Below are 25,323 nucleotides of genomic sequence, written 5' to 3'. Positions count from 1 at the left end.
TTCCCACTGAAGTCTCCCGCAGTGAAGAGTCTCAGAGAATCTGAGTCACAATATGTAAAAAAGACATGATAATTCTGACCCACTTCTTAGGGCAGCCAACTGGCTAAATCCCTTAATGTTTGATAAGTTTAATGTTTGGAAAGATGTACAGTGAGATCTAAGTGCAAAGTATTAGTATGGTCACTTTCTACTGGTTTAAAACCAAGATTTTTTTTTCAAATATTTTGGACAAAAAACCATTGTCGTCCCCCCCCCCCCCCCCCCTTTGTTAAAAACAGAATCTGGAAAATTTGACCGCATCTTTTATTATTTATTAACTGTCAAGATTACTGAGGCCAAATATGTGACCTAACTTTTTTTTTTCTTAAATTCATTTTTTTACAAAGTCAGTGTAGTTATTTATGGGACTGTTAATCTCCAGGAAATGCTTAAAGATTATTTACAAAATAAATATTTTTTTCAAAAATAGCTAATACTAATGTCTCAGTAATACAAACCACAGCAGTAATGTTCCCTCTAATCTTTTTAATGCATATGCAGATTTTTTTATATACACATGCGACATAATTTTTCATGTGCACGGAGGCATGTGCATGTGCATCACCAATAGAAACATAAAACCTAGCTGTGGACACTCTTCTAATCAACTGGGTGGCATTTGAATTTCTTCTGAGCAGACTCACAAGCACACAGCTTACAGGGAACACTTCACAGCAGATATAAAATATAGCTATTGGCTATAAAAAATCTAACTCCTGAACAGCTTCTAAGACATCTAAAAAACTCAAACCAATATATAACTCAGATCTTATCCAAAAATCATGCTGTTGCCAATCCTTTAGTATCTAAAATCTAATTGGTTAAAGGAATCAAATGTATACAATACGTGCAAAATTCTTGATTCAGGCTTATAGGAGTGATAGAATAAACTATTGGCTTAAGTCAAGTCTCTGACCACTTCAAATCATTGAAAGGACCTCAGTTCCTTCATTAGCATGCTCCCATTAGTATAAGTCCATAGTCTAGAGCAGTGTTTCTTAAACTTTTTAAGACTGAGGAACAACAAATAATTTTTTTGAGGAACACCAATGATTTTTTGTTGGGGGGGGGGGGAAGTTGGGGGGGGAAGGGTCGGGGGAAATTACTGAGCAAAAAAAAAAAAATTCTGTTCTCCGTGGCACACCTCTGAATGCCTCACGGCACTCCGGTGTGCCATGGAACACAGTTTAAGAAACACAGGTCTAGAAATGTGAGCAGAAAAGAAGCAAAATGGAGGTAACTCTAGGGCCTTTTATAGCTTCTGCTATGTGGATGAAAACCCATTGTTTCAAACAAAGATCTCAGCGCAGCTAGTGGAAATGTTAGGGTAAAAGATGGGGTTTGGAATCACATGTCCATGCATAATTTTGCTTAGCCAGAGCAAGAAATCATTACCTATACGCCAGACAGCATGTGTAGGACAGTCCATTCAATGTAGATGGGCATTTCCCATGGTCCATTGTCAGGTAAGATGAGCCACTCACAACCTTTCCATAGACCTCTTACATACCACATTTTGTACAAGATTTGTTGCAAACGTATAACAGTGGTTGCAACAATGCTCATATTTTAACCAGATAATAGTTATATTTTAATGTTACAAGGGTGATGGATTTTTTCATTGGAAGAGCTTCTCAAAAGCGGGGTAGGATACCACTGAGGAAATGCTGTGCTGGAGCTAGCGAGGAGATTTTTTTCAGGGGAAGGGTATTTTAAACAAATTGCGTGTGTGTCTGCACACGTGCCTATAAATACATATTCCATTTGGGGATTAGAAATGTTTTCCCAGTATAAACAGCTTTAACAATGCAGTGTTCAGAGAGCAGAGATGATGTATAACTATTCCAGATATGCGTAAGTTCTTTGGATCCAGCAGAATAAAATGACAAATCTCATCCTGAGGACTTTTCCCACGCAGAGTGTATAGGGTGAGGAAAAAGCTAAAATGACAAATTATCAGTTTAAAGTTACAGGGAGGGCTGTTTGGCTTTGGAAGCCATTTTACTGAGACCGCATTTATCTGTCTTTCCCCTAAAGTGACTGTAATGGTGTTCTGGGCGCACACATCTTATATATTTCTCACACATCAGTCTTTTGTCATACCTATAAGCTTATGTTACACATAGGCCAGAAAGCCAACACCAGGGAAGACACGGAATTCTGAACATTAGGCGTAGTGATGGGAGCTAGTGCATCTCCTGGAGCTTCTCCTGGAGGATCGTCATCTGTGACATCAGTAGCTTTCAAAGGTTTTAGGCTGTGTACCCCTTTCCAAGTAATAGGGTATGTCTAGACTGCATCCCTCTGTCGGCAGAGAGTTGCAGATTAGGCAGGTCGACATTGCAAATGAGGCAGGGATTTAAATATCCCATGCCTAATTTGCATAAAAATGGCCACCGGGTTATGCCGACTCAGCACTTTGTCGGCAAAAAGCGCCAGTCTAGAGGGAGATCTGTCGAGAAAGAAAGCCTATAAACCTCCTTGCAGGAGGCATAAGGGAGACCTGCCTAATCTGCATCTCTCTGCTGACAGAGGGATGCAGTCTAGACATACCCATAGAGTTTACTGAGAGAGGCAGAAGCGATGTGAAGGGGGCACGCTGGGTCACTTGCCTCTTCCCTAGGTTTCTGCTTTCTTTGTAGCAACAGCTCCAGAAATTTTCACAGTGTGGGTGCCCAGGAGGGCTCACAGGAACTTTCTGGGGCAGTGGCAATGCCAGGCAGCTCAGAGGGAGTGCCACCTTCACTCCCAATTCACTTCAGTGGGCCATCTCACCTGCCTGGGTTAGGTTAGGGGCACAACCAGAAATTGTAACTCAGTTGAGTGGAGCCACTTGCCTCTCCCCCTTGGTGCCATGCTCCATAGCTTGAAAGCCTCTGTACTAAATAAATTGCATTGTCTACTATTACAGCATTTTTCTCATGTATCCCCTGCCAAGGGCTCACATACCCCAGTTTGAAAACCATGGTCTTATTTGAATCTGACATATTTAATTTGAGAGATTAAGACTGAAATCTCCCATTATCTATTGCAGCCCAATCCAACTCCTTTGAAATTCTGTAGAATTTTGATCCAATCCAATTCCTTTGGATTCCTTGAAACTATAAAGAGGTCAAGTGAGAACTCCCCTCAGCATGATCCAGATTTGCATTCTGTTCCCTGATCTTCGACACCACTTGCTTTGAAATTACCAATAATCCTGAGAAGCATTCTGAGTCATGTGGTACATACAGAGAATCATGGGGCTCTATCTTTGTTTCAGAATTCCATTCTTCAGTATCACTATAGACATTAGCACTTTAGGCTTATCTAACTGGCACACATCACTCATACTGCACATAGGGATCAGCAAACATTTTAGTAATCCTATGCAGACCAGGTACATATCAAGGGCAGAGTTTGAGGGTGAAGGGGGAGCAGCAGCCTTGTGTTCCTGGATGTGGCTTGCTTTTCATCCCATTCCCCGGACTATCAGGGCGTGAGAGGAAAGGACTTGCATTCTGTGCATGTGTCTCACACTGGGCTAGTGAAGAGAGCTCTCCTCATCAGTACTCAGCTCAGGCCGGGGAAGATAATGAACCCACAGTGGACCAAATTTGGTGATGAATCCTGGTCACGTGCCCCAAGGGCACCTTGTACATGAGCTAAGAAGTTTCTTTACCTCTTTAGCTCTTTTGAATTCCTATGACAGTTCACAGAGGGTAGGGCAGGAGTCAGTGTGCCTGATTCTCTTCTCATTCTGGTTTTGCAGCACTATAATTTCACTGATTTCATTCAATTGCTGCTGATTTGCTTCATTGTAATTAGCTAAGTAATCATCCTCAAAGAGCCTAGTTTAAGAGCCCTCCATATAATTGTTACGTGGCAAAACCCTACAAAATGTAACTGTTGGCCACAAGATTGTAACTCAGTTGTAATTAACAGCAGAGGCTTAAAGACATAGATGGCTCATGAAAGTCTGCTTATCAATATTACTGTCCATAATGATACCAAGTACATGCTTACTACCTCACTTTGTGGAGTAACATTTAAACGAGAGCCTGTAAAAGTGGCAGGGGTATTTATTATGTTTGTAACCATTTCTACAGAGGGTGTTGAATTTGAAAAGTGCATGCTTAGTGTACTGAGGCAGATTTGGCCAGGAAGTGCTTGCAATATAGGAGTCTTGTGAGAATCAGTCAGCACACTGAGAATTATAAACTTAAATAGAGCAAGGCATAAGGACTTTGACTTCTGGCATCTTTTGCACTGAGTGCTCTCATACTGGCTGGCAATTTAACAGGAGCATAATAATACACCTTGGGGTTCCTGTGGAAGACAAGCCGCTGACTTTACACTGTATTGGTCAAGTTAAAACCATCATTACACAGCATTCCCAGCTGTTCCTTCCGTGCCGCTGTGATGCAGAATTTACCTTCTAGCTACACATATTTGCAAAATGGTTTCGGTGTATGTGAAGTCCTTGATCCTATTGTGTGGTTCAGGTGCCTGTTTTCTAAGGACTATCTACAGCAGTGCTTTTCAAACTTGGGTTGCGGGATCGCCAGGGTAAGCCTTTGGTGGGACCATGCTGCTTTGTATATTTAACGTGTCCGTAGCCATGGAGCCTCCATTGGCTGCAGTTCACCATTTCTAGCCAAGGGGAACTGTGTGGCTATGGAGATATTAAGTAAACAAAGTGGCGCAGGCCTGCCAGCAGCTTACCCTGATGGCCCAGTGACCCAAGTTTGGAAAACACCGATCAAGAGGACGCTCATATAGTTGGGCTTTAGTTTCATTATAGAAGAAAGCTAAAGAACTCCCTGTAGTATACAGAGGAACCTGTCTGGATCTTTTGGCCTGATACTAATTCACTTAAATGTTTTGTGCTTTGCAAATGAAGCATCTTCTTCTTTCCCTGTTTCTAGTTATGAGTCCAGAAGCCTTGGAAATAGTGTGGTTACAAAGTGCCTACCAAACCTGCCACCAATGTGTCCCAGCATTGACCAAGAGAGACCAGCTGAAAGGGTCAGTCAAGCTCTCTTAATCTTTCTTCTAAAACTTTCCCCAAGCATATGTAGTTCATTGCGATGTTCCTGGGGGATAGAGATATCTGTTCAACTGCACCTGGACTGGGACAAACTGACCAGTAAAGCCTCTGAACAGTCTTCAGATGGAAATGTCTGTGAGGCCACCTTGTGTCTTGGGCCCCGTGGGTGGAGGGATTGTGAATGTGGGGGGCAAAATTTAGTTTTCCTGTTGGCGCTGTGAGAATTTCCCAACTAATGGAGAAAGGTGGGTTGACTCTTTCCCTTAATTAATTAGTCAAATATTTGATGGTGCTGCTCTGTAATAACATGAATACTGTATGTTGGCCTGGTTATTGGCTATATGTTTACTGTGTAAACATGTTGATTTAGGAAATATTTTTCAGGAAAAGGAAACTATATTTTTTTAATGAGATTCCAAGTTTGGTTGATAAAGGTAATAGAGCTGATGTCATAGACTTCTGTAAGTCATTTGACTTGGAACCGTACAGCACTGTATTGAAAATAAAAGAGTATGATATAAAATGAAAACAGTACTCGTGAAACGGCTGACTGATAAGTTGTCAAAATGTAAATGCAAACGGAGAATTATCATCAAGCGGATGTGTTCCTAGTGAGGTCCATCCGGGATCAGTTCTTGGCTCTGTGCTATTTAACATTTTTATCAGTGACCGAGAAGATAGCATAAAATCGTCACTGATCAAGTTTGCAGATGACACACTAATTGAGAGAGTGAGCTCTGGATTGCTTGGTAAACTGAGCAAAAGCAAACAATATTTGTCTTAATTTAGCTAAAATGTAAGTGTATATATCAAGGAAGAGTGAATGAGGGCCATACTTATTTATGGAAAAGATTCTGGTGCCAGGGGGGATAATAGCTGAAAAAGAGCTCCCGATATGACACCATGGCCAGAAGGGCTAATATGATACTTTATTGGCTAGAACAGGGGAATCTCAAGTGGCCGGAGAGAAGTTATTTTACCCTCTGCATTTGGTAATGATGCAACCACTTCTGGAACACTGTGTCCACTTCTGATGTCCAAAATTCAAGAAGGATGTTGATAAATTGGAGAAAACAACAAATAGTCTGGTAGCACTTTATAGACTAACAAAACATGTAGATGGTATTATGAGCTTTTGTGGGCACAGCCCACTTCTTCAGATGACTGGAGTTTTGAGTTTAGGATGTGCAGACCCAAAATAAATAGGGGGGAGGGGGAAGGAATGGAAAAAATGATGGGGGTGGGAGACAGGGAGCAGAGGGTATTGAAAATCAGAGGGAAAAACAGGAAGGTAGAGCTGGGAGTCAATACATATCTGAAGATTGGGTGGTTAAAACAAAACAGATACGAATCAAAGTCAATAGATGGTATTCTTCCTAACATAGGAATCTACACAAAGAGCTGTTTATCAACCTAACATTCAATGAAGGTACAGTGTCTCAACCATCCTTCATCATGACTGAGTCCACTAGCATGAGAATTGAATTTCTGGATGAATTCTAATTCCAATGCTTCTCTGTGTATCTGGCAAGTAGAATCGGAGCGCATTAAGAGAAGAACTAGCACTAAAAAATAGAAAACATGCTTTATACCTAGGGTCGGCAACCATTTCAAATCAAAGAGCCAAACTACATCAAAATTCAGAACAAGTGGTCAACAAAGAGCCATTTAAAAATGCCCATTTGCATGACTGAAAATATATCTCTTAATATTATTGATAATTGACATAATGATTAATAATAGCATAAGTGAAACGTAGTCACAAGTATCAGAGGGGTAGCCGTGTTAGTTTGGATCTGCAAAAGTGACAAGGAGTCCTGTGGCACCTTATAGACTAACAGACGTATTGGAGCAGAAGCTTTTGTGGGCAAAGACCCGCTTTGTCAGATGCATCGTCAGAAGTGGGTCTTTGCCCATGAAAGCTTGTGCTCCAATACATCTGCTAGTCTATAAGGTGCCCCAGGATTCCTTGTCACTATTGTAGTCACAGACTCTAATGAGACTTCTGCTGCTGTATCTTTTTGCACAGTTCTTTGAAGTTAACATCATAACTGGTCAAATCCAGCTTAGTGCACATGTTCAGGCTGTCTTCTGTCATTCTTATGGCAGAGGGCTGGCGATGTGGGGGTGCAGGTGTTTGGGGATGTGAAAGTATGAGGGGCTCAGGCAGGAGGTTCAGATGCACGATGGGCTCAGGATTGAGGTGTGGGGGGGTGCAGATGTGTTATAACTCTGCAGCCAGATGGGGTCTGGGCCCCAATTTGGGGCTTGTTGACCAGGCTTCACTTTTAAATAAAGTAAAACATTATGTCCAACACAAAAGCTTTCAACATTGTCTTTATGGCAGGAGTAAGGTTCCTTTTTTGGGTCGGGGGCCTTTGACCCACAGAAAAATCAGTGGGGATCACACAAGTGAGAAGCAAAAAAAAAAAAAAAAAAAAAATCCCCTCTCCAAATTCCCCCATCCTCCCTGATATAGCCCCCAAACTGAAACACCTCATTCCACTCGTGCTCCAGCTCCACAGTGGGGAGAGGGGCAGCAAGGCCTGAGGTTCAAGGCCTCAGGCCAGATTTACTCTTCTGCGGTTCCAGGGTTAATGGATTTTGTGGCCCCACCTAGGCTCTGGGGTGGGGCCAAAAATGAAAGGCTAAGTGTGTGAGACAGGGCTACCAATGAATGAGAGAGAGATTGAGGTGCAGGATCTTTGAGTAAGGTGGGATGTAGGAGGGGGTGAGGGTGCAATGTCTGGGTGAGAGGTAAAGTGCAGGAGCAGGCTGGGAGTAGGGTGTCTGGCTGGGAGAAGGGAGCAGGAACAAGGGAGGGGGCAGGAGTGACGTGGGGGCAGGGTGTCTGTCCAGAGAGTAGGTGGCAGGAGCAGTCTGGGAATTGGATGTCCGGTCAGGGGGCGGGTCTCTGGCCATAGGGCAGGAGTGGGCTGGGGGCAGGATGTCGGGTCAGGGGGCAGGAGTGGGCTGCAGGAAGGGTGTCTGGCCAAGGGGCAAGAGCAGGAGTGGGCTGGGGGCAGGAATGGGTGGGGGGTAGACTGTCTTGCCAGGGAGGTGAGTGAGGGGGTGGGAGTGCAGGGTCTGGGCATGAAGGGGTACTTACTTGTTTTTGCGCAGTGTTGCAGGCACTGTGCATATCATGGCCTCCCGCTGCTTCTATTTGCCGGAAGGAAGCTTCCAAGTAGGAGTGGCAGGGGAAGCCTCCAGGAAGTACATAAGCACGTAGGGAAGGAAAATGGCAGCGCGTGGAGCCATTTTTGTTTCAGATTGTTCCCCGCATGCCAGGGGAAGAAAAAGGGCAGCATGCACAGAGCCATTTTTGGTTCCACTTTTTCCCCACATCCTGGATCTAGCGGGGAGGCTCGGGGCTTTCTCCTCCCACCTCCCCTCCCTGCCCCCAGCGCTTGTGTTCCAGTCTTGCAGGGCAGGGGAGCGTAAGACTGTAGCACCAGTGCTGGCTCCTTGCTGTGGGGGGAGCCAGAGGGGTCTGAGCTGGGGCTCCAGAAGAGCCAGATCTGGATGCCGAGTGAGTCATATCTGGGTCACGAGCCATAGGTTGCTGACCCCGATGTATAGTGATAGAATCCAGGAACTCAATCTAGTTAGCTTAACGGACAGAAGGTTAAGGGGTTACTAGATTACATTTTTGTTTGAAAATGATCTGTTCAGTCTTGGTGAGATAGCTATAACCTGACCTAATGGTTGGAAGCTGAAGCTAAATTCAGACTGGAAATTAGGCATACATTTGTAATGGTGAGAGTAACCACTTGAACAGCCTACCAGAAGTGCTAGTCGGTCACTGATAATAAGTCAAGCTCAAATGTTTAATAAAAGACATGCTCTAGGAATTACTTTGGGGGTGCTCCATAGGGTTGCCAGGTAGACCCCACCAAAAAACTGGACACACTTGATCGTGGGTGGGAGAGGAGAGGCGAGAACTGGCTGGGAGGGGGGTGGGACAGGAAGCAGAGCTGGCAGGCGGGGAGGTCCGGAGGCCATGGGGCTAGACTGGAGGAAGGAGGCGGGAAGCAGAGCTGGCGGGGGGGGGGGGGGGTTATCCAGGGGCCAGCTGAGTGGAAGGGGGGGCCGGGAAGCAGAGCTGGGGGAGGAGTCAGGGGTCACAGGGCTGGATGGGAGGAGAGGGAGGCCCGGAGGAAGGGGGGCAGGAAGCAGACCTGGGGGGGGGGGAGAGTGCAACCAATGGCCGCAGCCGGAGTCCTTCAGGCTGCGCCCCCAGCAGGCAGTCCCTTTAATTGAGAGCAGAAGCCAAACCGGGGTGGGGGAGAGGCTAGGAGCCAAGAGAGCTGATTTTGATGAGCAAGGCCAAAGCCCATGAACTCACAAGAACAGAGAACCTCTGGCTGGATTGAGGACTCTCTCTCAAGAGATTGGAGATATATGGGGGAATCAGACTAAGATGTAGGCACCTGCTGAGATGTCTGAAAGAGTTTGTCCTATCTAGGATGCCACCAGGGAATGGCAGGGCTTTAAGTAACATGGACATGAGTGTTGCCTGCTTGTTGTTTTAAACTCTCTTTCTCTAAAGCTTCTTCTTATTGTTAAAAGGAACAATACTTTAAATTCCAGGATGCTGGCTGCAGACTCCCAAAGGGAAGAATCACTGTAACGTGAACTCCTTTAAACCTGCAGGGTACCCATGAGTGATCAGCAGGATGCTGGAGCTGAGAATGGTGAAATTCTACCCTTAGGCGACACCTGAGGGCTGAGTCTAGACTGGCAAGTTTTTCCGCAAAAGCGGCCGCAAAAACTTGCCAGCTGTCTACACTGGCCGCTTGATTTTGCGCAATAGCACTGAGGTTCTACTGTCTGAAATCAGTGCTTCTTGCGCAAATGCTTTGACGTTCCCGTTCGGGTAAAAGCCCTTTTCCAGAAATGTTTTTGCGTAAGAGGGCCAGTGTAGACAGCTAAAAACTGTTTTGCGCAAAAAAGCCCCGATGGCGAAAATGGCGATCGGGGCTTTCTTGCGTAAAACCGCATCTAGATTGGCACAGACGCTTTTCTGCAAAAAGTGCTTTTGCGGAAAAGCGTCCATGCCAATCTAGATGCTCTTTTCCGCAAATGCTTTTAATGGAAAAGCATTTGCGGAAAATCATGCCAGTCTAGATGTAGCCGAGGAGTATACCTTCAGAAAGACTAAAAGGGGGCAGAAGTGCAGCTGGCTCCTTTAACTGTGGCACCGTATATGCTGTGGCTTACTATAGCGCCCTCAAGAGAAATCAAGGCAAAGCAGCTGATTTCAAAGGCAGGTCCAGAACCTGAATATTTTGATTATAAATAGCTTTGCAACATGCTTCAGAGTGATTGGGGGGGTGGGCGGAGACATAGCCCCTGCTCTGTAGAATTTTCAGCCTAAGTTTGGTAAATTTAAAATATGAAGCTAGATACGGAAGCAAAGTAGTGAAAGCACAGAAATGTGTGTATGTATTACATTGCGTGCATTTGCTTACATGTTAGAGGTTATTTTTACTGAAGCTTATCCTTCCTTTTGAAGATCACAACTTCCTGTATTTTATTTTAGCCTATACTAAAAAAGCACAACTGGGAAATAAGGATTAACAGGCCCCATCCTCTATTGTGCTTTTGAGATCTGGCCCCATCTCATTGCAGGAGGAGTAACGGGAGTTCGAATTAGGAGCTTTAATTCAAACTACCTAGTCCGTGCCACGTGTAGCCGTGGGCAGGTAGTTCAAACTACGGGAGATTTAAAAATGGCGTCGCCCGGAAACATGCAAATAAAGCCCAGGATATTTAAATCCTGGGCTTCATTTGCAAGTTTGAATGCCTACATTAGCCACCCTAGTTTGAACTAGGGTGGCAGTGTAGACATACCCTAATATGCCATTAGCTTTCATGGCTTCAAGGGCACACTGTTGACTCATATCCAGCTTCTCATCCACTGTAATCCCCAGGACCTTTTCTGCTGAACTGCTGCTTAGCCAGTCGATCTCCAGACTGTAACAGTGCTTGGGATTCTTCCGTCCCAAGTGCAGGACTCTGCACTTGTCCTTGTTGAACCTCATCAGATTTCGTTTGGCCCAATCCTCCAATTTGTCTAGGTTGCTGTGGATCCTACCTCTGCCCTCCAGTGTATCTACCTCTCCCCCTATCTTAGTGTCACTTGTGAACTTGCTGGTGCAACCAATCCCCTCATCTAGGTCATTAATAAAGATATTGCAGAAAACTGGCCCTTGAACTGATCCTTGGGGCACTCTGCTTGAAACTGACTGTCAACCACTACCTATTGAGCTCGACTGTTGATCACTACCTGTTTAGCTTGACAATCTAGCCAGCTTTCTATCCACCTTACAGTCCATTTATCCAATTCATACTTCCTTAAGTTGCTGGCAAGAATGTTGTGGGAGACAGTATTGAAAGCTTTGCTCAAATCAAGGTATATCATGTCCACCACCTTCCCCATGTCCACAGAGTCAGTTACCTTGTCATAGAAGGCAGACAGGTTGGTGAGGCACGACTTGCCCTTGGTGAATCCATGTTGACTATTTCTGAGCACTTTCCTCTCTTCCAAGTGCTTCAGAGTGGATTCCTTGAGGCTCCGCTCCATGTACTCGCCACAAGTTTTCAAAGATAATGGCCAACAGTTCTGCAGTCACATCAGCCAACACTCTCAACACCCATGTTGATGGTCCATCTGCTCTCAGGGTTGGAGGAGAGGGAGACTAGGACCCATCACACTGCATGCCCCAGGCAAATGCCCTATTCACTAAGCCATTCCAGGACCCACTCCACCTCCCTACTTTCCGTGTGTCCCTTGTCCTGCCTTTCCCATGCTGGAGCTGGCTCCAGTTATATCACATCCACCAGCTTTTCTAAATTGTCCAGCATTTGTAAGTTGCTCTCAGCCTGTTCTTTCTTCACTGAGGGTATGTCTACACTACAAAGTTAATTCGAACTAATGAATGTTAGTTCGAATTAACTTTGATAGGCACTACACTAGCGCTCCGCTAGTTCAAACTTAATTCGAACTAGCGGAGCGCTTAGTTCGAACTAGGTAAACCTCATTCTACGAGGACTAAGCCTAGTTCGAACTTACTAGTTTGAATTAAGGGCTGTGTAGCCCCTTAATTCGAACTAGTGGGAGGCTAGCCCTCCCCAGCTTTCCCTGGTGGCCACTCTGGCCAACACCAGGGAAACTCTATTGCTCCCCTCCCGGCCCCGGAGCCCTTAAAGGGGCACGGGCTGGCTACGGTGCCCGTGCCAGGTGCAAGCCTGCCAGCACCCAGCCAGCAGACCCTGCACCTGGCACGGCTCGAGCCAGCCACCCGATGCCCCCCAGCCCTCCTCCTCTTCCCGGGACCAGGCTGGCGGCTCCCGGGAGCCTGCCCAGGACCGCAAGAGGCGGGCACCCGCCTGGTCCAGTGCAGACATCGTGGACCTCGTCCACGACCTCCTCACTAGGCACAGGAAAGCGGCCATCTAGGGCAGGAGAGCTGCCAGCCTGGCCACCCAGGAGCAGGTTTGCATGAAAATCAAGGTGGGCCACTGAGACCCCTGACCCTGAGCTTAGAATGGCCAAAGGTCCATCTAGCCCAGTAGCCTGTCTGCCGACAGCAGCCAACCCTAGGGACCCTGGAGGGGATGGACCAAAGACAGTGACCAAGCCATTTGTCTCGTGCCATCCCTCTCCAGCCTTCCACAAACTTCGGGCAGGGACACCACTCCTACCCCCTGGCTAATACCCCTCCATGGACCCAACCTCCATGAATTGATCTCACTTCTCTTTAAACTCTGTTCTAGTTCTAGCCTTCACATCCTCCTGCTGCAAGGAGTTCCACAGGTTGACAATTTGCTTTGTGAAGAAGAAATTTCTGTTATTCGTTTGAAGCCTACTACCCATTCCTTTCCTTTGGTGTCCTCTAGTCTTTCTGTTATGGGAACTAATGAAGAACTTTTCTGTATGCACCCTCTCCACCCCACTCATGTTTTTATAGACCTCTATCATATCCCCCCTCCATTTCCTCTTTTCTAAGCTGAAAAGTCCCAGTCTCTTTAGCCTCTCTTCATATGGGACCTGTTCCAAACCCCTTACCATTTTAGTTGCCCTTCCCTCTCCCACCCTCTCTCTTCCCCTCTCCCACGTCCTTTTCCCAGTCTCCCCCAGTTTTGTTCAATAAAGAGAGATTCTATTTTTGACCACATGTTTTCTTTATTTTGTACATCAGGAAGGGGGGCTAGGGAGGGTAAATGGAAGGAGGTGAGGGAGGAATGGGGTACGAGCCCCCAATGGGGAGGACTGGGCTGGCTCTGCGGGCTTCTGGGGGTGGAACCTCTCCTGCAGCCCCCCAATTGTCCTCTCTCCCCAGATGGCAGCCTGCGGTAAGTGCAGCCGGTCTGATGGCCGAGTGCTGTGATGTGCCCAGTGTGGGTACTCCGGGCAATCCAAGCCAGGACTGCTTTGCAAGCGGGGCACCCCTGAGAACTGTCTGTCCGGGGTGGGGGTCGGGTCCCTTTAAGCACAGCCTTCGGCTAGCCTGAGACAGCAGCTCCACCCTCTAAGTCCTTATCTGATGCCCTGCCGGCACTGCTTCCAGCCATCCTTAATCCCGGTTCAGGGTCCACTCTGTGTGGACATGCTAGTTTGAATTAGCAAAACGCTAATTTGAACTAGTTTTTTAGTCTGGATGCGTTAGTTCGAATTAGCTTAGTTCGAATTAACTAATTCGAACTAAGTTAGTTCGAATTAGCGCTGTAGTGTAGACATACCCTGAGGGCTGTCCACATCCATCCTGCTTGCTGCTGGTGGTGCTTTCTTTCCTCCTCTCCCTGCTTTATTCCCCAGTGTCGCTTATTTGTGTGCAGTTGCTGGGATCTGGTAGCTGACCAATGAGGTCAGGCACTTCTTTTCACGTTATTACAAAAAATCCTACTTTGGGTATCCCTTGAAAAACAAGCAAAACCAAGCAGCAACTGCAGAGGAGCAAAAGGTGTGAACAGATTTTGGCTCAGAACCAGACCAATATGTGCAAATATCTTACATGCATTGACACATAATGGCTTTTCATAGCCTAGCATTGGAGGCTATAATTAGTGATTCTCTTCCTTGCAGATAAATACCTTGATTTTATTGCAGATAAATACCTTTTATTATCCTATTCTGTGTATAAAACAAGATAATGATATTCTTTTTAAAACTGTTTTATTACAGCATTGACTGATCTTTGGTCTAAATCCTTAAGCTAATTAAATATCGACCCTGTTGCACTGTGTCAACTTGCCATGCAAGCTGAAATAACTCACATTACTGAACTATGCAGATGGACTCATGGTCTCTCCACAGTGGGGTCTATTCACAAGTCTGCCATCTTTAAGGTAAAACAAATATTAAAATGTTGAAGTGATGTTCGCTGGGGGGAAGCGGTCTGCAATGACTGCTCTGGAAGGTGGCTGCATCTTCTTAGCCACACAGTAATGACAGTATGGTCTGCTACTTCCACAGGTTCTCAACTGCAACCTGAATGGACCATCTATCCTGTGGGGTTTTAAGGGAGTTCAGGCCTTTCTTGTCCATTCAGTCTGTGCCCTTTCTGCTGAGATTACCAACGAAGATGCTAGTTCTTCTGTAATGTGATGGCAGCTTTTGTTATGGAGTCCCCAGCCACTAAAAATTAACTGAGGGGAAAAAAAACCTCAAAGGCCACTGTCCGGTTCACACCAGCCACTTCACAAATTATATCTGAGTTGGGAAAAGATTCAGTCTCTTCCAGCCTGTGTCAGATCTGAAGTAGCAACCTTCAGATTTACACCTCTTAATGCAGGGGTCAGCCATCTAGGGCTCATGAGCCAAATATGGCTCTTTTGCAGCTTCAGCTCAGTCCCTCCCCCCCTTCGCACACCCCTGAAGCATGGAGCTTGCGCTGGTGCTCCAGCCTCATGGCCCCCTGCAAGACTGGAGTGCCACCAGCGGCTTCCTGTGGGGTAAGAGGGGGAAGCCCTGAGTCTCTCCACCAGATCTGGCTCATGGTGAAGTGAAGCCAGAAAGGGCTGCATGCTGCTACTTCCTTTCCCCCAGCTGGGGGAACAGCAGCGCAGTGATGCACTGCCTGGACTTTTTCCTCTTTGCTCTCATTGGCCAGAATCTGGCCAAAGGGAGCAGCAGGAGGCCATGCCTGAAAACAATATGAAAGCAAGTAGGTGGCCTCCCCACCCCCCACGCTGAGACCCTGCACGCCCAGCCTGCTCACTCACTGCCCTGCCGAGACCCCACACCTCCAGCCTGAACACTGTGCCCCCTACTGAGAACTGTACCCCTGTGCACTCCCCCGCCCCTCCCCCGCCAAGAGCCCACATCTGCAGCCTGCTCCTGTCCCCTCCCCCCGGTCAGACATCTTGCCCCCAGCCTACTCCTGCACCCTCCCTCCAGGCAAGACACCTTGCCACCAGCCCACACCTGTCCCCTCCCCCACCAGACATCCTACTCCCAGCCTGCTCCCGCACCCTATCTCCCACCAAGATCCTGCACCCCCATCCCTATCCCACTCATTGGCATCCCTGACATTTACTCCCTCATTTTTGGCCCCACACCAGAGCTTGGGCGGGGGGGCTCACAAAATCCACTATCCTGGAATCGCAGAAGAGTAAATCTGGCCTTGGGCCTTGAACCTCAGTCCTCACTACCCCTCCTCCCACCATGGGGTTGGAGCACCAGAGCTGTGAGGTGTTTCAGTTGGGGGCCACATCAGTGAGGGTTGGGGGTTTAATTGGGGTCCAGCTCCAATCTGGCTGCAGTGTCATAACTTTCCTGAACAACCCCACACTCCAGCCGTGAGCCCATCATACACCTGAACCCCCTGCCTTGAGCCCCTCATACCCTCACATCCCCAAACTCCTGCACCCCCACATCCTCAGCTCTCTGCCATAAGAGTGACAGAAGACAGTCTGAATGCGTGCATGAAGCTGGATTTGACCAATTATGATGTAAACTTCAAAGAACTGTGTGAAAAGATGCAGCAGAAGAAGTCCCGTTAAATAAAGTCTGTGAGTACGAGATTTCATTTGTGCTATTTTATTAATCATGTCATTTATCAATATTAAGTTGTACATTTTCAGTCATGCAAATGGGCATTCTTATCTGGCTCTTTGTTGACCATTTGTTCTAAATTGTGATGTCATTTGGCTTTCTGGTTTGAAAAGGTTGCCGACTCCTGCCTTAACGAGTCAGCATTAACTGCAGAGTAGGCATCAAATCAGGCTGAAAATTCCTGACCCACAAAGCCTCCACAGGTAGAGCCTACACTCTGTAAAGCTGACTGAGGGTATGTCTACACTACCCTCCTATTTCGAAATAGGAGGGTAATGTAGGCATACTGCAATTGCAAATGAAGCCCGGGATTTGAATTTCCCGGGCTTCATTTGCATAAGTGGGGCACCGCCATTTTTAAATCCCCGCTCGTTCGAACCCCGTGCCGTGCGGCTACACGCGGCACGAACTAGGTAGTTCGAACTAGGCTTCCTAGTTCGATCTACCGTTACTCCTCATTCCAGAGTAGTGTAGACATACTCTGAGAGAGTTGTAGCAGGCCTGCCATTGGGATCTGTTCCCTTTCATTTGCATTACCGATGGAGAGGACTGAGCACTTCTGGCAGACCAGGGACATGGCGAAGGTGGAGTTTGGTGCATTCCTTTGCTGAGTGGAAAATTATGTTTGTTTTTACATTTGGAGTCCCTAACCCCATGTAGTAAGAGACAGCCCCTGTCCTTAAGAGCTTACTTCCAAATAGACACAGAAACGGAACATACTGAAACGGGAAATGACTTGCTGCCAGTCATACAGTAATGGCAGAATCACCCATGGAATCACTGGACTACACTGCCTCTCTGTAGATCATAGGAGATGCTCTCAAGATGACTTATTTTCTCTTGGAAAAGCTCTACTTTCTGAAGTTGTCCAATAAAAGATATTACCTCACCCACCTTGTCTCTAAGGGCACGTCTACACAGCGTTACTCCGGAATAACAGGCATTATTCCAAAATAACTATGCGAGCATCTACACAGCAAGCCCATTATTTCAAAATAATACCGAAATAATGGAAGTCTTATTCTGGATTCTGTAACCCTCATTGTACAACAAGTAACGCCTATTCCGAAATAGCTATTTCAGAATAGGGTGTGTGGAATTATTTCGAAATAAGAGGCCTCCATGAAATCCCACAGGTGCCTTGCAGGCTACTCTGGGGAAACTGTGTGGCACTCAGCAGTCTCTGACAGCCCTGAGCCACACAGGAGCTGCCAGACCAGCACTTTCTGCCACTATGAGCAACCCTGTTGCTCCCACTGAGCCCTTCACAGTGGAAAGGGAGCCGGCAGCCAGGACCCTGCTTGGGGATGGAAAAGGTGTGTGCCTTCCTAGTCTAGTGCAGAGATCCTGGACCTCACTGAGGTCTGGGGCAAGGAGGCAAACCTCCAGGATCTCCACACCAGATGCAGGAATGCCAGCTGGGAGGTCATGTGCAGGATCCCTGCAGCTGGTACCCTGCTCCTAGGATGTCTCCCGGGAATCATCCGAAGCTGGGGAAGGCCCCTCAGGTGAGTGCCATTACTTTCTCTAGACACACACGGGTGGAGGGCGCAAGTGGCAAGGGGCTGCTGCATGCTCCTCATTTAGCCTTCTTGGCCTGGGGATTGCTCAGTAGCCTGTGCACATAGGTGCACATGGAGGGCCAGTCCAGGGCACACAGCCCCAGGAGGGTGCATCAAAGGACCCTTGTGCTATTGCTCACAGGAGATGGGCCACCCTCCCACCAAAAGCCATCACTAGAAGGAGGCTGGGGACATGGAGACACACACACACTCTCACTCTCACTCTCACTCTCACTCTCACTCTCTCTCTCTCTCTCTCTCTCTCTCTCTCTCTCTCTCTCTCTCTGTCTCTGTCTCTGTCTCTGTCTCTGTCTCTGTCTCTGTCTCTGTCTCTGTCTCTGTCTCTGTCTCTGTCTCTGTCTCTGTCTCTGTCTCTGTCTCTGTCTCTGTCTCTGTCTCTGTCTCTGTCTCTGTCTTTGGAGTGCTGCACATAGGCATGCCTGCACTCCCAGAGCAGCATTCGCTTTTGGGGACAACGCAGTGAGGCGCAGGAGCATCTGCCGTTCACACACACCTTCCCGAACACTCTGCCCCCCCTCCAGTGGGCAGGAATACAAGTTCTCTCCCTGCAGGACACTGCCACTGCTAGACTTGTCATGTGCACGGCACAGAGGGAAGCCCAGCCACCCCATGCCCTCCCCACCCCCAGCAGGATCCTGGTCTGGCTGGCACCTTCCCATGCCAGCTTGTCCCTGGGACGTGGGGATGTTGAGACTCCTCCCTGGGACAGCGGTGTCCCTGCAGAAAAGGGCCCGCAGATGTCCTTGCTCAAAACACATCACCTTCATCTGACCCAAGACCTTTTGGTCTCGACTCAGAGATGAGGGCCAGGCTTTGTGCATGGGGTCTTCTGGGGTGACTGCCCTTCTCTTTGTTTTCCACAGCTGGACCAGCTGTGGAAATGTCTACACTTCAAAGTTAATTTGAACTATCAGCCGTTAGTTCGAATTAACTTTCATAGCGTCTACACAGGCAAACGGCTAGTTCGAACTTAAATCCAACTAGCAGAGCGCTTAATTCGAACTAGATAAACCTCATTCTACGAGGAGTAATGCCTAGTTCGAATTAAGTAGTTCGAATTAAGGGCTGTGTAGCCCCTTAATTCGAACTAGTTGGAGGCTAGCCCTTCCCAGCTTGCCCTGGTGGCCACTCTGGGCCAAACTAGGGAAACTTTTCTGCCCCCCTCCCAGCCCTGGAGCCCTTAAAGGGGCATGGTCTGGCTATAGTGCTCATACCAGTTGCAAGCCTGCCAGCACCCAGCCAGCAGACCTTGCACCTGGCACGGCATGAGCCAGCACTTGCTGCCACCCAGCCCTCCGCCTCTTCCCAGGCCCAGGCTGGCGGCTCCCAGGAGCCTGCCCGGGGCCGCAAAAGGCAAGCGGCTGCCTGATCTAGTGCGGAGAGCGTGGACCTCATTGAGGTTTGGGGGGAGGCCTCCAACTCCCACAACCTCTGCGCTAGGCACAGGAATGCGGCTATCTAGGACAGGATAGCTACTAGCCTGGCCACCAAAGGCCACATGTGAACCCAGGAGCAGGTTTGCATGAAAATCAAGCTGGTCCAGGAGACCCCTGGCCCTGAGCCCTGAGCTTAGAACATAAGAATGGCTGTACTGGGTCAGACCAAAGTTCCATCTAGCCCAGTAGCCTGTCTGCCGACAGCGGCCAACACCAGGTACCCTGGAGAGGATGGACCGAAGACAATGACCAAGTGATTTGTCTCGTGCCATCCATTTCCAGCCTTCCACAAACAGAGGCCAGGGACACCGTTCCTACCCCCTGGCTAATAGCACTCCATGGACCTAACCTTCATGAATTTATCTAATGTCTCTTTAAACTCTGTTCTAGTTCTAGCCTTCACAGCCTCCTGTGGCAAGGAGTTCCACAGGTTGACTATGTGCTGTGTGAAGGAGAACTTTCGCTTATTAGTTTTAAACCTGCTGTCCATTCATTTCATTTGGTGTCCTCTAGTCCTTATATTATGGGAACTAATGAAGAACTTTTCTTTATTCACCCTGTCCACACCACTCATGATTTTATAGACCTCTATCATATCCCCCCTCAGTCTCCTCTTTTCTAAGCTGAAAAGTCCCAGTCTCTTTAGCCTCTCTTTATATGGGACCTGTTCCAAAGCCCTAATCATTTTAGTTGTCCTTTTCGGAACCCTTTCCAAGGCCAAAATATCTTTTTTGAGGTGAGGAGACCACATCTGTACGCAGTACTGAAGATATGGCGTACCATACTTCCCCTCCTCCTTCTTCCCCTGGCTTCCCCCTTCCAGCTCCCTCCTCCCAGGTTTTCACCTCCCCTCTCTCACCTTCTCTCTTCCCCTCTCTCACCTCTTTTTCCTAGTCTCCCCAGAGATTAATCGCTCCCCCCCAGTTTTGTTAAATAAAGAGTTTCTATTTTTGAACACACATGTCCTTTATTTTTTACATCACGAAGGGGGGCTAGGGAAGGGTAAGTGGAAGAAGGTGAGGGAGAAGTGGGGCATGAGCCCCCGATGGGGAAGATTGGGGTGGCTCTGCGGGCTCCTCGGGGTGGAAGCTCTCCTGCAGGACCTCCTGGATCCTGACAGCCCCCCGATTGACGCCCCCAGATGGCAGCCTGCGGCAAGTGCAGCCGGGCTGATGGCCTAGTGCTGTGATGTGCCGAGTGTGGGCACTCAGGGCACTCCAAGGCTGTGTCTAGATTACATGCCTCTGTCGGCAGAGGCATGTAGATTAGACACATAGGCAAAGGCAAATGAAGCCGCGATTTAAATGATTGCGGCTTCATTTACATTTACATGGCTGCCGCGCTGAGCGGACAAACAGCTGATCAGCTCTTTGTCGGCTCGTGCGCTAGTCTGGACGCTCCCCCTGTCGACATCAAAGCCCTTTGTCGGCAGCCCCGTTATTCCTCGTGGAATGAGGTTTACCGGGGCTGCCGACAAAGGGCTTTGATGTCGACAGGGGGAGCGTCCAGACTAGCGCACGAGCCGATAAAGAGCTGATCAGCTGTTTGTCGGCTCAGCGCGGCAGCCATGTAAATGTAAATGAAGCTGCGATCATTTAAATAGCGGCTTCATTTGCCTTTGCCAGAAAAACAAATCTGCATGGCTCCGTCGACGGAGCCATGTCGTCTAGACGTACCCCAAGTCAGGACGGCTTTGCTGTCTCTTATCGAGTTAGACAAGAAAGTGGGGAACCCTGAGAACTGTCTGTCCAGGGTGGTGGTCGGGTCCCTTTAAGCACAGCCCTCGGCTAGCCTGAGGCATTAGCTCCACACTCCAAGTCCTAACCTGATGCCCTGCCGGCACTGGTTCTGGCCAGCCTTAATTTGGGTTCAGGGTCCACTCAATGTGGACATGCTATTTTGAATTAGCAAAACGCTAATTCGAATTAGTTTTTACGTCTAGATGCACTAATTCGAATTAGCTTTGTTAGAATTAACTAATTCGAATTAAGTTAGTTCGAATTAGTGCTGTAGTGTAGACATACCCTTAGAGGGGAGCAGTCAGTGCCTTCTGTGCCATCCTCCGGACCCTGCATGACCCGCTGGTGTAGGAAAGACCACAAAGACTCCAGAGGGAATATATCCCTGTCCTGCAAGCCCTGCAGCACTCCCTGGACTGGCAGGACCAGAGACTGGAGGAGAACCTGCATCTGCACTGCAACACCTAGCAGGGGCTGCTGCAGCAGGGCCGATCCATCTGCATGGCCTTCCACACAGTTATCGACTGTCTGGTGGTCACTTCCTCACTGGCTTCCGCCCCCGCAGCTTCTGCCCCTCGCCCTCTCATGGCTGCTGAGGGCCCTGCATATGAAGTGATGGAAGCACGTGATGCAGGCACCACTCCCAGCCCCAGGCCTGAGCCTCTCCTCCTCCCCCTCCTTCCCCTTCCATTTTCCTCCTCCCCTCAGGTTCTTTTCCCAGTTACATTTACCCCAATAAAAAAAACAGAGTTTATTGTTTCCAAACCAAAAGTGTACTTTTTTGTCTGTGCAGGGGAGCAGGAGGGGAGGAAAGGCAGAGAGGGGCAATGCACAGGCCCCTTGTGGGGAGGCTCAGGGGAGAATGTCACTAGGGTTCTTGTGTGAAAGTCTCCCTCAGAGCCTCCTGGATATGCACAGCCCCATGGTGGGCCTGCTGTATGGCAGCCAACTGTGCCTGCTCAAAGGCCCTGCAACTCTGGTCAGCCTCTGCCCCCCACCCTGGCAGGAACGTCTCCCTCTTGCTTTCACAAATATTGTGAAGGACACTACACACCGTCGCCACCTGGGGAATGTTCTGCTTGCTGAGATCCAGCCGGGAAAGGAAGCAATGGAACCTCCCCTTGAGATGCTCAAAGGCTCCCTCAACAACAATATGGGCCCAGCTAGGCCTGGCATTAAAACATTTCTTGGTGGGGTCAAGGTGTCCAGAGTAAGGTTTCATGAGCCAGGGGTGCAGAGGGTAGGCTGCACCCCTTACAATACAGATAGGCATGTCCGTGTTCCTGACCCTGATGGTGTGGTCAGGGAAAATGGTGCTGGCGTGCCACTTCTGGAAGATGTTGGAGTTTTGAAAGACATGCGTTGCGCACCTTCCCCGACCACTCAATGTAGATATCCATGAACTGGCCACAGTGTTCGACAAGGGCCTGCAGGACCATAAAAAAGTACCCTTTCCAGTTAATCTAGTCTGGTGCCTGGAGGTTGGGGGCCCCGATGGGGATATGGGCAAGGTTCCCTGTAAGCTCAGTCCTTTTCTGAGCCCTGTGCAGAGGTTTAGAGCTCCCAGCTGATCAGCTGGGGAAGGGGGGGCACTCTCCCTCTCAGAGGAGCAGATGTAGCAGCAGCTGCTGCCTGCTATGAATGGAGAAACTGGCTCCAGCCTCTACTCCAAGGCCTGGCAAAAGATATTCTGCTGGCTGGATCTGTCTGCAAGAGCCTCAGCCGACTCCCTGTCTGCCCCACATCCGCTCAACACTGCAGAAAGCAAGGTGCAGGGCCATGTGTGTGTTTCTGAACTCTGAGAGCCTGTGATAGAAATGTAGCCGTGTTAGTCTGGGGTAGCTGAAGCAAAATGCAGGACAATGTAGCACTTTAAAGACTAACAAGATGGTTTATTAGATGATGAGCTTTCGTGGGCCAGACTCACTTCCTCAGAGGAAGTGGGTCTGGCCCACGAAAGCTCATCATCTAATAAACCATCTTGTTAGTCTTTAAAGTGCTACATTGTCCTGCATTTTGCTTCTGAGAGCCTGGAGAGAGGGGAGACACCTTCCACCCCCAGTAGCTCCTATTGGCCAATAGCAGCTGCCTTTTTGCAGGACAGGCAGCATGTGAAGTGCCCCTCCTCCCTCATCTCCAGGGCTCACCGCATTCAGTTAAGAGCAATAAATATGGCTCCTGCAACTCCCCTGAGCATGTACAGGGGAGGAAGGCAGGGACCCAGGCCCTTCCCTTTTGACTTTGAGGGACAGCAAAGTCTTTTTGATTGCTGTAGTTGCCCTTGAAGACACTTCAGCACTCTAGTCATGGGGCCGAACCTGCCTCCAAGCAGTCAATGGCTCTTATATGTTTTGGTGTGCCTCCTGCCGCATTTTCTGTGGGCTGCCTTCCTGGCCTTGCAGGAACAGGACCCCCAGCTCCTTGTGGGTCAATTCCTCAAGTCTCTCTGAGTGCTGTTCATGCAGCTCGACCCTACCCAGTCTCCCTTGCACATCGCACACTTCTGGCAACTAGACACCAGCTCCAACTGGCAAGACCAGATCATCCTGGAGCAGTGGGATCCCAGAAAGGAACTGTTTGCTTTCTGCAGCTCTGTTCAAAATTGAGATAAGTAATGAGTCAGAGAAAACTGACCATTCACATTCCCACCCTGCACACATATCCCTCAAAAAATCTGTGATGCTGGTCATAGATAATTAATTTATCTTCTTTCTTGGTACCCACTGCTTAACAAGAATCTCCATTAGCTCTTAGTGGTATAGGCCCTTTGACACATTTAGTACTCAGAGAGATGCGGAGCATAGATATATCTATCTCTATCTATTGCTATCTCTATCTATCTATCCATCTAATAGTCAGTTTATTCCACTAGTATTTATTATTTGCATGAGAATTGAGCCGTGAGATCACTACTCGTTATTCTAGGTGTGGTATAAACACAAACACACATATAAAACAACCATTTTATTATGGCATAAGCTTTCGTGAGTTTCAACTCATATAAAAGGCAAGCCCTGCCCACAATCTAAATAGGGACAAGATGCGGAAGATGGGTTTAAATATAATTAGAGGTGGAACTGGGGAAAGAAAAGGAGAAAGTATCAGGCATACAAGGTTACATATACTACAATGTGGAGATTACACTGGATTTTGTTCTTTTTTAGCTTTAAGGTAAGTAAACAAAATATTGTATTTGAATTACAATTAGACCACCTGTCTAACCAGATTTTAATGTGGCCCATGAAGCATTCCCCTAGTTTGGGGGTATGGTATGCATAGCTTTGGACCGAGCTTTTGGTTTTTAGATTGTGTTTGTTTAATAGGCACCTTTTGTGCCTTTTAGCTTCTTTGAAAATATTGGTGACTGCATAAATTTCAGTAAAAATTGTTTTTTCATTAGCTATGAAATGAAGACAATTCACCCCCCCCCCCAACACCTATGTAAAGGCTTTGTAAATGTGCCTTCATTTATAACATTTGTAAAATGAGTGCAAAATGATACTAAATCACATTTTAAATCCACTTTACTTCTTGTGTAAATAACTACACAAGATGCAGAGCAGTAGTGAGTCAAGTCCTGTTACTAATAGGCAACTGCACACAGAAACTATTTACTGTGCTGCTGTTTTGTTTGATCTAGAGCCATGGAGACAATTATCAGGCAATGGTATAGACCGGAATGTACAGCAGGCATTCTGAACATGGTGTGAGTTCTGCTTCAAGTTCCTGTAAGGGAAACTCACCATTTTCTCCCCTGCCCTCTGCCATCAGAATGCTTCAAATCTTCTGTAATTATTATCTACAGAATATTTTTTCTCTAATAATTCCTTAGACCAGTTATTACAACTTTTTGGTGGTTGAAATTTTTTGTTTCATTGGTCAGTAAATGCAGGTTGTGGCCATTTGTTTTTATCTTGTTGGATGTATTTACTCTCAGAATTGCACATCCAGTATACATAGTCACAATTACAAATTTGCATTCTCTGAATATTGTCCAGTATTCACTGAAATTTGAAGTTTCCATGAATTTTCCTGCAAGTAAACTAGTTTGCTACAACATTCACAGTCAGTGAGTCCAAAAGGAGCATGAACACAAAGAGTGTTTGTTTAAAATGTGAGTGCACATTTATAGAATATTGGGGCAGTATTCAGCCAGCTCTAGTTTTCAACAGATTGGTAAGAAGAATGCTGTAAGTGCAGCTATTTTATGTATTTTAAGACAGGAAATGGAAGTGGATAGCTTTTATTGTGAAACCAAATATCAATACAACCACTCTTCTCTCCAAGTTGTTAGTGCCTGGTCTCTCCTAGCCAAATGGTTCCTGATTGGGAAAGATGGTGCGGTGGGTAGAATGCTAGATTTATTCGGTTCTACCATACCTATGTCACTAGGGTTTCTCTGATTAAGGATGTTCAGGAATGGTAAGATGCATTA

At 47.5% G+C, this 25,323-nt stretch overlaps 1 protein-coding gene across 3 annotated transcripts in view; it reads left to right on the top strand.

Moving 5' to 3' along the window:
* The window catches only part of HTR4 (5-hydroxytryptamine receptor 4), a 306,886-nt gene that overhangs the window by 43,212 nt on the left and 238,351 nt on the right, over positions 1–25,323 (top strand). For 2 of the 3 annotated variants that reach the window (XM_025178986.2, XM_006138098.4), the window contains exon 2: positions 4,947–5,046. The exons of the other annotated variant lie outside the window; for it this stretch is intronic. The gene's annotated coding sequence lies outside the window, so the exon portion shown is untranslated. The remainder of the gene's footprint in view (positions 1–4,946; positions 5,047–25,323) is intronic. 3 annotated transcript variants of the gene reach the window in all.

Source organism: Pelodiscus sinensis, chromosome 17, assembly GCF_049634645.1.
Source record: "Pelodiscus sinensis isolate JC-2024 chromosome 17, ASM4963464v1, whole genome shotgun sequence".
Taxonomy (NCBI): Eukaryota; Metazoa; Chordata; order Testudines; family Trionychidae; genus Pelodiscus; species Pelodiscus sinensis.
This window is presented reverse-complemented; position numbering and strand designations above follow the sequence as displayed.